The sequence below is a fragment of the Ornithorhynchus anatinus genome, chromosome 8 (assembly GCF_004115215.2).
Source record: "Ornithorhynchus anatinus isolate Pmale09 chromosome 8, mOrnAna1.pri.v4, whole genome shotgun sequence".
Lineage (NCBI taxonomy): Eukaryota > Metazoa > Chordata > Mammalia > Monotremata > Ornithorhynchidae > Ornithorhynchus > Ornithorhynchus anatinus.
This window is the reverse complement of record NC_041735.1, coordinates 22,758,969-22,776,340: the sequence shown is the minus strand read 5'-3', so window position 1 is coordinate 22,776,340 and position 17,372 is coordinate 22,758,969. Positions and strand designations below refer to the sequence as shown.

The 17,372-nt window shown below is 47.9% G+C and overlaps 1 protein-coding gene across 1 annotated transcript in view; it reads right to left on the bottom strand.

The window, feature by feature from the left end:
• The window catches only part of ZHX3 (zinc fingers and homeoboxes 3), an 81,757-nt gene extending 70,546 nt beyond the window's left edge, over positions 1–11,211 (bottom strand). Inside the window, 1 exon segment of the mRNA XM_029070685.2 lies at positions 11,015–11,211. The gene's annotated coding sequence lies outside the window, so the exon portion shown is untranslated.
• Between the last annotated feature and the right edge of the window lie 6,161 nt (positions 11,212–17,372).

The window sequence follows — 17,372 nt, the reverse complement described above, 5'->3', positions numbered from 1 at the left end:
CATAAGACCCGATTTCAAAGAATATATTAAAATATTCCACAGTATAATTCTGTTTCCAACATCTTGAAAGTCTTTGAATAGAACATTTTCAAATAAAACATGGAGAGGAATGAAGTTTATTTTTCAAGGCAGACATTAATTTAAACAAGGTATCAGAAAAAGTTACAAATCCTTAGTAAATATTTTTCCAGCTCTCTCAAATTTCAGTGCACAGAAAAGGAAATAAATGGATTTCTTAAACTACATTTTCCACCTTAAAAGTCAATGATATTAGAAAGGCTCATTTCAGGACCATTATATCAATCAATGGTATTTACTGAGTGCTTCCTATGGGCAGAGGACTGTACTAAGCACTCAGGAGAGCACAAAATAACAGAACTAGTTGGTATATATGTTCCCTACCCACAACAACCACGGAGTCTAGAGGGGGAGATGGACATTAACATAAATAATGATATATACTTTAAAATACTAAATACAGTAAATTAAATACCACTGTACCAGTGTGGAAAACAAAATTGTTGAATGGGGAGAAACCTTATTTATAATTAGGAGACTTAGTGCCCTTCTGGTTCCAATTCTGCTTTTTGGAGTGATTCTGGCACTTTTAAGGTATTTGTGAAGTGCTTACTATATGCCAGGCACTGTACTAAGCGCTGGGGTAGATACAAGCTAATCAGGTTGGACATTCTTCATGACTCACATGGAGCTCACAGTCCTAATCCCCATTTTACAGATGCCCAGATGCCATTTTACTGAGGCCCAGAGAAGTGAAGAGACTTAGCCAAGATCACACAGCAGACAAGTGGCAGAGCCAGGATTAGAAGCCAGGTCTTTCTGACTGTAAGACCCAGGCCCTGTCCATTACACTGCTCCTCTAGCCTTTCTTTCTAACCTCCCTACTCTCCACCGTCTGCTGACCCCGATCCTAGAGGTCTTAACATTCACTTCAACTAAGGCACTCAATCAGCTCTCCCCATCCTCATCTGCTAGAAGCCACCCCACAAACTTCACGCCAGACTCCAACTATTTGCCCACATCATCCCTCTAGAATGTAAGCTCATTGTGGGCAGGGAATGTGTCTGCTTATTGTATTCTACTCTCTGAAGCGTTTAGTACAGTGCAAATAGTAAGCACTCAGTAATTACGACTGAATGAATGAAACAAAAGACCAACACTCTACCCATCCTCAAAGCCTCCTAAAATCACATCTCTTCCAAGAGGCTTTCCCTAATTAAGCCTTCATCCCCTATATTCTCTGCCTTCTGCATCTCCTCTGCATTTGGGCCTGTAACCCTTAGGCACTTCGATAACAAGAATAATTATGGTGCTTGTTAAGCGCTTACTATGTGCCAGACACTGTTCTAAGCACAGGGACAGATACAAAGTAAATCGGGTGGGACACATTCCCAGTCCCACATGGGGCTCACAGTCTCAATCCCCATTTTACAGATGAGGTAACTGAGGCACAGAGAAGTGAAGTGACTTGCCCAAGGTCACAGCTGACAAGGAGCACAGCCGGAATTAGAACCCATGACCTTCTGACTCCCAGGCCTGTGCTCTATCGACTACGCTGCGCCGCTTAGCTTCGGAGTTAGTCTACTGAGGAGAAAGTAGGTGATTTTATATGTTAATAGGTTTGATTTTGATAATGTGCGGGCAATATTGATATTTCTGGAATAAAACATCATTTTCCACTGCACTTGACCAAAGCAGATTTGCCACAATATTTGACAGTCTTACATAAAAAGAAATATACAGTAATCCACCGGGGGAGGTTGTTTTAGGAATCAAACCTTGCTGTGCATAAATATACCTCTAGAGCAGCATCAGTGAGTAAAACCATACACACACACACACACACACACACACACACAAAAACACACCTTTACTGCGGCAAGCAGCCATCATAAACTTGTTGTGGGAAGGGAATGTGTCTACCAAGTCTGTCATATTGCACTCTCCCAAGAACTTAGTACAGTGCTCGGCACACAGTGAGCACTCACTAAATATCACTGATTGAAATCAAGCAGCTAAATAATGGGGCTCCAAATTTGCCCCAGGAGATTAACCAAGGACTCTTATGAGATTCCCCAATGGAATTACAGTCCTATAAATCAGCTGGCTTTGAGTGTCATATTAAAGGGGAAACAGCCCTACCAAAATAAGAACTTGGGTATATAAAAACCTAGACATACGAAGAATTCTCAGTAAAATGTTAAGTGACCCACATTTCAAACCAAGTCCAACAAGAAGCTTCAAAGTTGCTCATTCTAGCAATCTGATCCAAATACCAAGGCTAAAACCTTAGTTTGGGCATTATCTGGTTGGTGGTGTCATTTCCATCACTAGCATTACATTTTACATTCAATTTCTTTTATTATTTTATCCCATTCATCCCTTTCTCCTCCACTCCCTCAAAATACAACTAAAGGGAAAACAAAAGAAGAAAATTCCTGGCTGCTGTTTGTTTCAGTAACTGTATAATTGTGTATGAATGCAATTTCATCACTAGACTGTGAGCCCATTGTGGGCAGGGATTGTCTCTATTTGTTGCTGAATTGTACTTTCCAAGTGCATAGTACAAGTGCTCTGCACACAGTAAGTGCTCAATAAATACAATTGAATGAATGAAGGTACACCCGCCCCAACAAAAATTGGACAAAAAATTCAAAGGCACAGCTGAACAAACTTAACTGCTAATCTAACTGCCTAACTTTTTAAATAAGATGTTTATTTTAAGTTTTTTATGGAACTCTTGCAAATATAAGCTTTCTCCCTTCCCCTTTAAAAAAAGCAGTTTGAGGCCCCCCTTCTCCAGGAAATCATGATTCTCTACTACCCCTCCCTGCCTTTCCAACCTCTTGACAAACCAAAACCCACTCCTCTTCCTTTCACTTGTGGAAATTACTGAAGCTATCTGTACTTATTTATAATGGCTACAATATTTCCTGTCTTATTTCCCCTTTTGAATTGAAACTCCCTTGACAATAGGAACCTAGTTTATTCTTTGCATACCTTCATCTTTTTGTACTGAGCTACTCACCCTGTGGACACTCAAATGCTTCCTGGCTGACTTTTCAAAAGAAACGCAGTGGGGAAGCCTAGCATGGGCCTGGGGAGTCAGGAGACCTGGGTTTTAGTTCTGGCTCTACCACTTTACCATAGGCAAGTCACTTCCCTTCTCTGGGCCTCGGTTTCCTCATCTGTAAAATGGGGAATCAACACCTGTTCTCCCTCCCCAAAAGACCTTTTAGTCTGTAATCCCCACGTGGGACAGGGACTGTATCTCATCTGATAATTTGGTTTAACAAATACTACCCTTAGGATTATTTAAATTGAAATAAATTAAGTACCTTGAGTATTTTCAAGGGACTAAAAACATGAAAGGTCACCTCCTCCTAGATGCCTTCTGAGATAACCTTGCCAGGCTCAATCATACCACTAATCCCTTAGAATTTATGTTTATTCATTTACTCAGTAGTATTCACTGAGTGTCTACGGGGTGCTGAAGTCATTTTGGCCACTATACTACACATACCTCTGTGTACTCACTTGCCCACTTACTTGTTGCATTCATTCGCCAGCGACAATACTAATAATAATAATAATAATGATAATAATAATAATAGTGATTTTGACAGGCACTTACTATATACCAAGAAAAGTATCTACCCCTTGTATCTATCGCAGCACTTAGTACAATGCCTGGCACATAATAATAATGTTGGTATTTGTTAAACACTTACTATGTGCAGATCACTGTTCTAAGCCCTGGGGTAGACACAGGGTAATCAGATTGTCCCATGCGAGGCTCACAGTCTTCACCCCCATTTTACAGATGAGGTAACTGAGGCACAGAGAAGTTAAGTGACTTGCCCATAGTCACACTGCTGACAGGTGGCGGAGCCAGGATTCAAACCCATGACCTCTGACTCCCAAGCCCCTGCTCTTTCCACTGAGCCACGCTGCTTCATAGTAAATGCTTAACAAATACCATTCAAAAAAACACACAAAAAAAAACCAGTACTGTGCAGTGGGGTCGAAATGGTAAATGCAGATCAAACACAGCCACTAATTAGTCACTTAAGTTCTCTGGAACAACCTGATTACCTTGTACCTCCCCCAGCGTTTAGAACAGTGCTAGACACATAGCGCTTAACAAATACCATTATTATTATTACGTACCAAGAACAGTAGCTACCCCTTGTATCTAAGTGACTTAGTGGATAAGAGCCCAAGCTTGGGAGTTGGAAGAAGCTGGTATCTAATCCCAGCTCCTCCATATATCTGCCATGTGACCTTGGGCAACTCTCTTCACTTCCTCTGGGCCTCAGTTACCTTATCTGTAAAATGGAGATAAAGAGCGTGAGCCCCAAGTGGGACGGGTTGTGTCCGACTTGATTAACTTGTATTTATCCCAGGACTTAGTACAGAGCTTGTCACAGGAGCACTTAGTACAATGCCCTGCATAAAGTGCGTACTTAATAAATATGATGGAATGAATGATAAGTACCAGAATTATTATTACCCCAGTGCTTAGTACAGTGCCTGGCACATACATAGTAAGAGCTTAACAAATACCATTAAAAAAATCCACCCCCACCCCCACCCCCACAAAAAAACCCCAACAACCAATACTATTAACTGAGGTGGACACAGTATATGCTGATCAGACACAGTCCCTGCTCCACATGGGGCACACATTCTAAGGGGCGGGGAGATCACGTATTTAACTCTCAACGTACAGATGACAAAAGAGAGCAAAGAAAAGTCAGGTGACTTGCCCGAGGACACAGAGCAGCAAGTGGCAGAGCCGGGATTAGAACCTAGGTCATCCGACTCCTAGGCTGGGGCTCTTTTCATTAGGCTATGCTGCTTCTGGACCCTGATGGCACGGCTGAAGAGAGTGCGAATGGTGCATTCCTTATAATTAATTCCCTATAATTCAAGGAGATGAGGTCATTATCATCACGGGGTACAAAGCACCGTACTCAGCAGAGTCTGGATAAAACTAGAAGCCAGGTCCATGCACTTGGGGAATGCACAATCTAACGGTGTGTGTATGTGTGTGAAAGAATGAATGCATCTATATGCAAAATATAGCTGTACATAATCTGCTTTTTTATGTTATTGTCATTTGCCTTAACCATCATTTATAATATTATGGCCTTCTGTCACTTGGGTTTTCAGGAATTTTGAGCATCTCATTATTTGGATTTTTGTCCCGAGCTCCCCTTTTATATTATAAATTCCTCCAGAGCAGGGACCATGTCTGGTCTTCTTTTGTAACTCCCCACAGAGCACAGTTCAGTCCTCAATACTCTGTGACTGTTGCTGACCTTCATATTCAACTCATTAAAAAAAAAAAGTCTTGTCAATAAAATTTTCCCCCAACACTTTGTGTCCACAATACCCTTCTGAAAAACGGATTCTTGGCGGTGGGGAGGAGGGGGGAGTGTGCTAAAATTTCACAATCACTTTAAAAATAATAATGAAGTTGAGAGAAATGTCCTTGTAAATACATAATTCACTGTAATTTATAACTGATGGCTTTACAGGTCGGGAATTCTAAGGAGAAAATAAAATGCCTATACATATCAAATATAGTAGATATGCTGGCAAGGTAAAACAGTCTCTAAAATATGTCCATTTGATGTCTGAGAGGTGAATGGGGCTTCTCAAAAGACGGGGGGAAAATGACAAGCAGGCTAGAAGAGCTAGGAGGCCAAGTGCACATAATAATGCTAAATGGAAACAAATCAAGGCTGTAATTACATATTCAAAATAGCTGGTGGCACAAATAAACCGTTGTGCTTTTCCAGTTTATGTCTTCAGGAATTCCAAAGGCTTTAAAAAGACATTTATTAGCCTTTTCATTGATTTCTAATGTTAAACCACAAATAAGGTGCTTGGATTTTTTAAAAAGCAGCAAAACCTGGGTCAAAAATACGTCCTTCCAAATACATAAGGTCAAAAAAAATTTCAAATCAGGCTATTACATTTTTATAGGCTCTTTTTAACAGCCAAAGGCCAACTTTTTAGAGTTTCTCTCTTCTACTTTCACCAAAAAATGAGGGAAATCAATCATGGAAGTGGTTATGGTCTTAAAGGATCGGTGAAATTATTATCCTTTACCTCTGTGTCAGTGTCCACCACAGACTCGTTCTACCGACTTTTCTTTGCTTAGAAGAGAGGCTGAACCCCAATGGGATGTAAACAGCTGTGCAACAAGACCCAACTATGCACAAATACCATTCAGCAGGACGGCGCCTCCGCTAAGACACACGCTGGAGGCCGAAATCTGGGCTAAAACTGTTCAGAGTGTGCCTTATTTTAAATTCTGCAAAAATAATAAACCCAGTTACTCCATCCCGGTGTTCTCGGGGCCTCGACTGCCGCTCACATCAAGCGTTGCACAACTGTATCAAGGTCACAAACGAGGTTTAGTTAATAGGTTTATCATTACACGAGTTCAGCAACCACGATAGCATCTAGCAGGTGGTAATAAAACCTCGCTTTTTCCAACGACTCTTTGATGCTTCTGGATTTTTCCACAGTCTCTTAACAACAAAATCCAACTGGAATAAACTGTTCCAACTCCCAAAGTAAACTTTCGGCTCATCACCCCCCTACTCGGAATTGTCTATCGGAGGCATCTTAGAACTCAATGAACCTTGGTTTTGGAGGGCTGGAATTCAGAACCAGATTATTAGAAAGAATAGTAATATTCATTCAATTGTATTTATTGAGCACTCACTGTGTGCAGAGCACTGTACTAAGCGCTTGGAAAGTACAATTTGGCAACAGATAGAGACCATCCCTACCCAACAACAGGCTCACAGTCTAGAAAGGGGAGACAGACAAAACAAGTTGACAGACCTCAATTGCATCAGAAAAAATAGAATTATTGATATATACACATCATTAATAAAAATTAATAAAATAGAATAATAATAGTGAGTGCTTTTAGATGGGGGTGGGAGGGGGGAATCCGGTCCCTAAAAACAGGCCCCAAATAGCCGAGGATCACAGAGGACCGTTCAAACGATTTAGCATATGGATGAAAAGTGGCTCCTACCCTTTGTCTAATACATAAGCTACGCATTGCCATACCAAGGAATGAAATGAGCACTTCAATTTGAAGCGCTTAGTACAGTGCTTTGCATTCATTCAATCGTAACGAGCGCTTACCGTGTGCAGAGCACTGTACTAAGCGCTTGGAAAGTACAATTCAGCAACAGAGACCATCCCTATCCACAACGGGCCCACAGTCTAGAAGGCAGGAGACGGACAGTAATGCATGTAAACAGGCATCGATAGCATCAATAGAAACAAAATTGGATATATATATATATACATATATCATTAATATAAATAATACCTTGTAGATCAGCCTTAAACCCTGTCAGTTTCTCGGCTTCTGAGCACAAGTCCGGGGCAACCACTTTTCAGAAACGTTAGCCATGCAACCGAAAGCCACCAAAACACATTTTTTTTTATGCCCCCGACCAACGTTTCCCATGGGATGTTCTTTGGAAAAGCGGCCACCAACGGTGAAAACCCACGACGAGAAAAACTGAGCCCGGACTATACAGAACGCTCCCCTCCAGGTGGCCTCTTTTTGTTTTCCCACGGTAGGGGTCCAAGGGTGGACCTTTAAATGGATCCGAGGGATGGAAAGTCTCGGACGGTGGTTTTGCAAAAATGAGGGTTTTTTTAAATTACTTTTTTTCGGTCGAGTCAACCTGGCCGAAAAACCCTTAGCCCGACCCTAACCTCGTGCAAACAATCACCTCCCTTTCCTCTCCTCTCCTCCCGAGGTCTCTATCCAATTGTTTGTAAACAATCCTCAGCCAACCCCAGCCCATTCACACGCCGGTTTTCCTCCTCCTCCTCCTCCTCCTCCTCCTCCTCCTCCTCCTCCTTTGGAGCCGCAGCTCCAAGGGCCCACCTAAGTGGCTGGGAAAGGGGGTTGCACGGGCACGGAGGGCTGCACGGAGGTGGAGGGCTGCACAAGGGTGGAGGGCTGCTGCTGGCAATTGTTAAGGGTTACTATGTGCCAAGCACTGCTCTAAGCGCTGGGGTGGATACAAGGTGATCAGACACATGGGACTCAGAGTCTTCATCCCCATTTTACGGATGAGGGAACTGAGGCCCAGAGAAGTGAAGGGACTTGCCCCAAATCCCACATCGGGGCTGCCCGGAGGACAGCACGGGGACGGAGGGCTGCACGGGGGTGGAGGGCTGGGAGGGCTGCTCATTCATTCAATACAATCGTATTTATTGAGCGCTGAACTACGTGCAGAGCACGGTCCTAAGCGCTTGAAATGTACAGTTCGGCAACAGAGACCGTCCCTGTCCAATAACGGGCTCACAGTCTAATCGATAATAATAATGTTGGTATTTGTTAAGCGCTTACTATGTGCCGAGCACTGTTCTAAGCGCTGGGGTAGATACAGGGGGAATCAGGTTGTCCCACGTGAGGCTCACTGTTAATCCCCATTTTACAGATGAGGGAACCGAGGCACAGAGAAGTTAAGTGACTTGCCCACCGTCTCACAGCTGACAAGTGGCAGCGCTGGGATTCGAACTCATGACCTCTGACTCCCAAGCCCGGGCTCTTTCCACTAAGCCACGCTGATAATAATAATGCGGGTATTTGTTAAGCGCTCCCTGGGTGCAAAGCACTGTTCTTAGCGCTGGGGAGGACCCAGGGTGATCAGGCTGTCCACTTGGGGCTCACAGTCCTCATCCCCCTTTTCCAGATGAGGGAACTGAGGCCCAGAGAAGCAAAGTGACCTGCTCCAAGTCACTCGGCTGACAAGCGGCTGAATCGGGATTAGAACCCATGACCTCTGACTCCCAAGCCCCTGCCCTTTCTGCGGAGCTTCACGGCAGGGGATGGAGGACTGCACAAGGATGGAGGACAGCCCGGGGGTGGAGGGCTGCACGGAGGCGGAGGGGGCGTTAGGGGGTCGGGTCGGAAGGAGGCGGGATTCATTCATCCCATCGCCTCTACTGAGCGTTTACTGCGTGTGCGGAGCACTGGGCTAAGCGTTGGGGAGAGGACCATCCCCACCCGACAGCGGACGGGCTCCCCGGCTAACAGGGGCCGCGGCGGCAGGACCGACGGACCGGCGGACGGAGGGAAGAAGGATGGACGGACGGAGGGAGGGATGGATGGATGGACGGAGGGATGGATGGAGGGATGGAAGGAGGGATGGAAGGAGGGATGGAAGGACGCAGGGATGGACGGAGGGATGGATGGAGGGATGGAAGGAGGGATGGAAGGACGCAGGGATGGACGGAGGGATGGAAGGAGGGATGGAAGGAGGGATGGAAGGAGGGATGGAAGGACGCAGGGATGGATGGAGGGATGGAAGGAGGGATGGAAGGACGCAGGGATGGACGGAGGGATGGATGGAGGGATGGAAGGAGGGATGGAAGGAGGGATGGAAGGACGCAGGGATGGGCGGAGGGATGGATGGAGGGATGGAAGGAGGGATGGAAGGACGCAGGGATAGACGGAGGGATGGAAGGATGGACGGAGGGATGGAGGGATGGAGGGATGGACGGAGAAAGGGCAAGTCACTTAACTTCTCTGGGCCTCAGGTACCTCATCTGTAAAATGGGGATTAAGCCTGTGGGCCTCATGTGGGACCACCTGATTACCTTGTATACCCCGGCGCTTAGAACAGTGCTCTGCACCTAGTAAGCGCTTAATAAACAGCAACATTACTATTATGAGAAAGGGATGGACGGGGGGATGGAAGGATGGAGGGATGGACGGAGAAAGGGATGGACGGAAGGATGGAAGGACAGAGGAAAGGATGGACGGATGGATGGAAGGAGAAAGGGATGGACGGAGGGATGGAAGGATGGAGGGATGGACGAAGAAAGGGATGGACGGAGGCATGGACGAAGAAAGGGATGGACGGAGAGAGGGATGGACGGACGGAGGGAGGGATGGACGGAGGAATGGAAGGATGGACGGAGGGATGGACGGAGGGATTGGATGGAAGGATGGAGGGATGGACGGAGGAATGGAAGGATGGAGGGATGGATGGAGGAATGGAAGGATGGACGGAGTAATGGATGGACGGAGGGAGGGATGGACGGAGGGAGGGATAATAATAATAATGTTGCTATTTGTTAAGCGCTTACTATGTGCAGAGCACTGGTCTAAGCGCTGGAGTGGATACAAGGTAATCAGGTTGTCCCACGTGAGCCTCACAGTCTTCATCCCTATTTTGCGAGGGAACTGAGGCCCAGAGAAGTGAAGTGACTTGCCCACAGTCACACAGCTGTCAAGTGGCAGAGCCGGGATTCGAACCCATGACCTCGGACTCCCAAGCTCGGGCTCTTGCCGCTGAGCCACGCTGCTTGGGGATGGAGGGATGGACGGAGGAAGGGATGGACGGAGGAATGGATGGACGGAGGGAGGGATGGACGGAGGGGTGCAAGGAGGGAGGGACGGACGGAGCGATGGATGGAAGAAGGGACGGAGGGATGGACGGGGGAAGGGACGGAGGGATGGGAGGGATGGACGGAGAAAGGGACGGAGCGATGGACGGAGGAAAGGACGGAGCAATGGAAGGAGGGACGGAGCGATGGGAGGGATGGAGGGAAGGACGGAGAAAGGGACGGGGCGATGGACGGGGGGAAGGGACGGAGCGATGGACGGAGAGACGGAGCGATGGACGGAGCGATGGACGGAGGGACGGACGGAGGAAGGGACGGAGCGATGGACGGAGCGATGGAAGGAGGGACGGGCGGATGGAGGGATGGAGGGATGGACGGAGGAAGGGCCGGAGCGATGGAAGGAAGCACGGACGGAGGAAGGGACGGAGCGCTGGGAGGAAGGCGGAGGGCGGAGGGCTTGCGGGGTCCGGAGCGGGGAGGGCAGCGGGGTCGGGATGAGCCCCGAGGGTCCTCCCTTGCCCGCCCTCCCTTGCCCGCCCGCAGCCCCCCGGGCCGCTCGGGGTCTGGGTGGGCGTTGGCGGCTGCTCACCTGGGCTTCCCCGCCCAAGGACCGTCCGGGCGGCCGGTTGGCGGAGCGGAGCGGAGCGGAGGAGGGGAGCGGAGCGGAGGAGGGGAGCGGAGCGGAGCGGAGCGGAGCGGGGCCGCCGCAGCGGAACCCCCGGCCCGGCGCCGACCCCGCGGCCACGGCCTCCAGCGCGGCGGCGGGACCGGGAAAACGGGGAAAACGGGAAAAACGGGAAGGGGGCGGGAGGGGCGGGGGCGCGCCGCCAGCGGGACGGCCCGGGGGGGGGGGGGGGGGAGGCGCCCGGGAGCGAGCGCGCGCCTGCGCGCGCCCCCGACTCCCTCCCTCGGGCCCGGCCGGAGAGGCGGGGGCGGGAGGGGGCGGGGCCTCCAGCTGTCAATCAAAGCCAGAGAGGGCGCGAGCGGCAGGCGCGTGCCGACGACGTCACCCGCCGGGGGGGGCGGGGGGGAGCACGCTCCTTCTCGGGCGCATGCGCCGGGCGCTTTCGGCGCCCCCTCCAGGAGCCAGGAGGTTCTGTTAAGGCCCGGCGAGGGGCCAAGCCCTCTCCTAAGCGCCGTTGGAGGGGGAGAGGCGACGTCCCTGCAACTTTGGTCCAGCCCCTTCTCTGGGCCTCAGTGATTCCCCCCCCCGACTTGTTCATTCCAAGCGCTTAGTACAATGCTCTGCACATAGTAAGCGCTCAATAAATACTTTTGAAAAGGGGGAAGTTGGGACTGTATGCAACTGTGGGGCTCCCAGTCTTCATCCCCCCCCCCCCTTAGCTCAGAGAAGTGACTGGACCAAGGTCACACAGCCGACAAGCCATAATAATAATGTTGGCATTTGTTAAGCGCTTACTCTGTGCAGGGCACTGTGCTCAGCGCTGGGGGAGATGGAAGGTCATCAGGTGGTCCCACGTGAGGCGCACGGTCTTCATCCCCATTTTACAGATGAGGTCACTGAGGCCCAGAGAAGTGACTGGACCAAGGTCATAAAGCTGACAATAATAACTTTGGCATTTGTTAAGCACTTATTCTGTGCAGGGCACTGTGCTAAGCACTGGGGTAGATAGAGGGTCATCAGGTGGTCCCACGTGAGGCTCACAGTCTTCATCCCCATTTTACAGATGAGGTCACTGAGGCCCAGAGAAGTGACTGGACCAAGGTCATACAGCTGACAATAATAACTTTGGCATTTGTTAAGCACTTATTCTGTGCAGGGCACTGTGCTAAGCACTGGGGTAGATAGAGGGTCATCAGGTGGTCCCACGTGAGGCTCACGGTCTTCATCCCCATTTTACAGATGAGGTCACTGAGGCCCAGAGAAGTGACTGGACCAAGGTCATACAGCTGACAATAATAACTTTGGCATTTGTTAAGCGCTTATTCTGTGCAGGGCACTGTGCTAAGCGCTGGGGTAGATAGAGGGTCATCAGGTGGTCCCACATGAGGCTCACAGTCTTCATCCCCATTTTACAGATGAGGGAACTGAGGCCCAGAGAAGTTAAGTGACTTGTCCCCAGTCACACAGCTGACAAGTGGCAGAGCTGGAATTCGAACCCATGACCTCTGACTCCCAAGCCCATGCACTTTCCACTGAGCCACGAGGCGGGATTTGAACCCCCAACCTCTGACTCCCAAGCCCGGGCTCTTGCCACTAAGGCACCGTGCTTTCCCTCCCCCTGCTTCAAAGCCCTACTGAGAGCTCACCTCCTCCAGGAGGCCTTCCCACACTGAGCCCTCCTCATCGCCCCAACACCCTCCCTCTGCCCTACTGCCTTCCCCTCCCCTCAGCATTTGTATCTATTTGTACATATTTATTACTCTGTTAATGATGTATTTATACCTATAATTATATTCATTTTCGATCCTATTGATGCCCGTCTACTTATTTTGTTTTGTTGTCTGTCTCCCCCTTCTAGACTGGGAGCCCTTTGGTGGGTAGGGATTGTCTCTGTTGCCAAACTGCACTTTCCAAATGCTTAATCCAGTGCACTGCACATGGTAAATACTCAATAAATATGATTGAATGAATGATAATCCTGCTCCATGTGGCGGGGCGGGGCTTTCCACTCCCTCAGAGGCCTTGAGGGGCTGTTGGAGTCCCAACTGTTGTCTCCGGGCAGGATCGGGTCATCAAAACCATCCTGATTTAAAGATCCTCATTCCTGATTTTAAAACCTTTAGGAAGGTAATGCCCTACTACCGTGGCCAGGTTCATTTTCAGCTGGTCTGATCCCTGCCCAGGAGATAATAATGATGATAATGATGGTATTCCTTAACCAAGTACAGTTCTAAGTGCTGGGTAGTTACAAGGTAATGAGGTTGGCACAGGTAGGGCTCACAGTCTTAATCCCCCTTTTATAGATGAGGTCACTGAGGCCCAGAGAAGTGAAGTGACTTGCCCAAAGTCACACAGCTGACAAGTGGAAGAGCCGGAATTAAAACTCAAGACCTCTGACTCCCAAGCCTTGGGTCTTTCCACTAAGCCATTCTGCTTCTCGATTTGGCCCCAGACACCTTTCTGGTGGGCATCTTCAATTTTTTTGTATTTGGAGTGGGTGGCTTCGTGACCCAAAAGTCGGGACCTTGCTGATAGGTATCCGATAGTGGATTCATTCATTTATTCATTCATTCAATCATATTTATTGAGAATTTAGTGTGCAGAGCACTGTACTAAGCACTTGGAAAGAACAATACAACAATAAAGAGAGACAATGCCTGTCCACAATGGACTTACAGTCTAGAGGGATCATCTCTCTCTCTCTCTCTCTCTCTTATGGATCCTCTCTCCAATCCAGAAATGGAATGCAATCCAGAATGATAAGACTAGGACAAGGGTGAAAGAATCAGTACCAGTGTCCCTGTTCTGGTTGGAAATTCTTTTCGAAAGTGGATGCTTCTTTTTTTTTTAATACTTAATAATTGTGGTATTTGTTAAGAGCTTAGTATGTGCCAAGCACTATTCTAAACACGGGTAGGTACAAGGTAATCAGGTTGTCCCATGTGGGGTGCAGTCTTAATCCCCATTTTACAGATGAGTTAACTGAAGCCTGGAGAAGTTAAGCGACTTCTCAACACACAGCAGACAAGTGGTTGAGCTGGGATTAGAACCCATGACCTTCTGACTCCCGAGTCTGTGCTCTAAGCACTACACCATGCTTCTTCTCTGTGCTTTTCTGTGCCCATATGAGCTGCCAGGCCCAGGGACCCCAAGGCAGGATTGGGCCTGGGGTGGTGCTCATGGGGGGAGGGAGAGGGAGAGAAAAAGAGAGAGGGGAAGGGGGGGGAAAGAGAGAGAGAGAGAGAAAATAAAAGAGTGAGCTAGGCCCCAGCAGGGAAGCAGCATGGCCTAGTGGATGGAGCATGGATCTGGGTTCTAATCCCAGCTCTGTCACTTGTCTGCTGTGTGACCTTGGGCAAATCACTTCACTTTTCCAGACCTCAGTTACCTCATCTGTGAAATGGGGATTTAGACTGTGAGTCCCAGGAGGGACATGGACTGTGTCCAGCCTGATCCCCATGCCCTCAGTGCTTAGTATAGTGCCTGGCACATAATAAGGGCTTAACAAATACCATTTTAAAAATCCCTAAATAAAGAAAATAATAACACCAGACTTTAATAATAATAATGATGATGGTATTTGTTAAGCATTTACTATAGGTCTAGCACTGTTCTCAGCGCTGGGGTAGATAAAAGGTTGTCCCCCATGGGACTCATGATCTTAATCCCTATTTGCAAATGAGGTAACTAGAGAAACAGAGAAGTTAAGTGACTTGCCCAAAGTCACACAGGTGATAGGTGGTGGAGCTGGGATTAGAACCCACCACCTCCGACTCCCAAGACCATGCTCTTGCCACTAAGCCACGCTGCTTCTTTACCCAAGGTCACACAGGGGAGCCCAATCTGCAGTGTGACAGGCATCCAGTCAGCGACCAGCAATGCTGTCAGCATGACGCCTGGCTGGGGACAGGGAAAGCCAACGCGGCCCCTCCTGCTGCTCCTGCCCTTTCGGCTCACAAGACACGGCCTCTGGCTCAGCTGGGAGACCTGTGGTATTTCCAGTGTCCTCACCGGGCTGCAAGGTGACCTGAAACAGCTCGGATCTCCATGGTGATTTTCAATACCTTGCCTCACCCCTTTGCCTACCCCAACTCCCATCCCACAGCCCAATCCCTGATCTTATTGGAGCAGCCAGGTGTTTAAAGAAGCCCTTGCTCTGGTAGCCTTTAAATCCCTTGGTCAGGTCCTCCCTTCCAGGATCAGTTTAGGGAAATAGCGTTGTCTAGTGGATAGAACATGGGGTTGGGAGTCAGAAAGATCTGGATTCTAATCCCGGCTCTGCCATGAGTCTGCTGTGTGACCTTGAGCGAGTCACTTTACTTCTGTGTGCCTCAGTGACCTCATCTGTAAAATAAGGATTAAGATTGTGAGCTCAATGTAGGACAGGAACGGTGTCCAAACCAGTTATCTTGTCTTCACCCTCGCACTTAGCACAGTGCCTGGCACATAGTAAGCAATTAACAAATACCATAATTATTATTATCATTATAAGTGGGTTTTTTTTCTTTCACCTGGTCCAGTCTATACTGCACACTGCTGTATATATCATCTTTTTGAAGTATCTCCCAGCGCTCATCTCTCTGCTCCTCAAAAAATCTCCTCCATCCTTTATCCTCCATCCAACAGAAGCTCGTATTTTTAAGACTCTCCACCAACTCTTATGGTCTTACTCTTCCGATTTTACTTACCTGCCCTCGTTAACTGCTGCTCCCCAGCTCACTCTCCTTTATTTCTCCCCTACTCTCAAAAAACAAATCAGTGGTGTTTATCGAGCACTTACTGAGCACTTGGGAGAGTACAATAAAAGAGAGTAGACAGACATGATCCCAGAGCCATGAGGAGCTTGCAGACTAATGGGGCAAACAGACATTAAAATAGATTACAGTTGGGTATGTACATTTATTTATTTTTAGTAAGTGCTGTGAGGTGTGAGTTTGTGGGGTGTGAATATTGAAGTGCTAAAAGAATACAGACCCAAGGACGTAAGCTACCCAAAAGGGAGGGCTTAGGCAGAGCGAGGGCTTTGTCAGGGATTAGTAGTTTTGAAGATGAGGAGAGTGGTGGTCTGCTGGATGCAGAGGGAGGTCCAAGCCAGAGGGAGATCATGGGGAGGGGGTTGGCAGTGAGAAAGATGAGATTGTGGTACAGCAAGTAGGTTGGTATTTTATTCCATTGTTCTTGTCTGTCCGTCTCCCCCGATTAGACTGTAAGCCCGTCTAACGGCAGGGACTGTCTCTATCTGTTGCCGACTTGTTCATCCCAAGCGCTTAGTACAGTGCTCTGCACATAGTAAGCGCTCAATAAATACTATTGAATGAATATTTGAGGAGTGAGTTGTGCAGAGTGAGCTGTAGTAGGTAATCAGCAAGATAAAGGAGTGGGAGATCTGATTGAGTGCTTTAAAGTCAATGGTGAAATAATCTGTCTCTCGCTTTTATTTGTCCCACTTCTGACACCTCACTCATGCCATTTTCTTGGCCTGGGACCCCCTCCCTCCCCAAGTCTAACTCACCAGAGCCCTCCCCTCAACAAATCTTCCTGAGTTAACTCCCAGCACTCCAAGCCATATCAATTTACCCTGCAACCAATCACAAGAACTGCCAGTTATGTTCCAGTGAGCACATGAGTGTGTCAAACATAAAGCATAAGGACTAGCCAAGATTATGAAGGAAAGAGGAAGAGAAGGTTATTGTTTGGTGAAGAGAAGAGGCAGACCTACTTCAGGAAGGAGAGCTATTTCTAGGGATTAAAAAGCAGGAGAGTCATGTTGAGGGAAAGATAAACTCAGGCAATCCTATCCATCAACTAAGTATCTTCCCCATCATTGTTCAGCAAAAGTACAAATGTACAAGCAATCACTAGGAGAAACAACGCAAAGCATCCTTTATTCAATAATGGTATTTGTTAAGCCTTTACTAGTCCTAAGCCCTTACTTTTCTAAGCACTGTGGTACATACAAATTAATCAGGTTGGACACAGTCCCTATCCCACATGGGGCTCAAGCTCTTAATCCCCATTTTACAGATGAGGCCCAGAGAAGTTAAGTGACTTGCCTGAGGTCACACAGGAGAAATGCGGTGGAGCTGAGATTAGAACCCAGGTCCTTCTGACTGGGAAAGTCAGGGGGAGGACAGGGTTTGGGTGGGAAGATTAGGAGCTCTGTTGGGAACATGTTAAATTGGAGGTGACGGGAGGAACTTGAGACAGCGGGTGTAGACAACTTGCTCAGATTATTGGGAGAGGAAAGGTAGGAGAGAGATGGGGTGTTAACTGGAGGAAGCTGGGGGTCAAAAGGAGTGTTTTTACAGGATAGGGGACACAT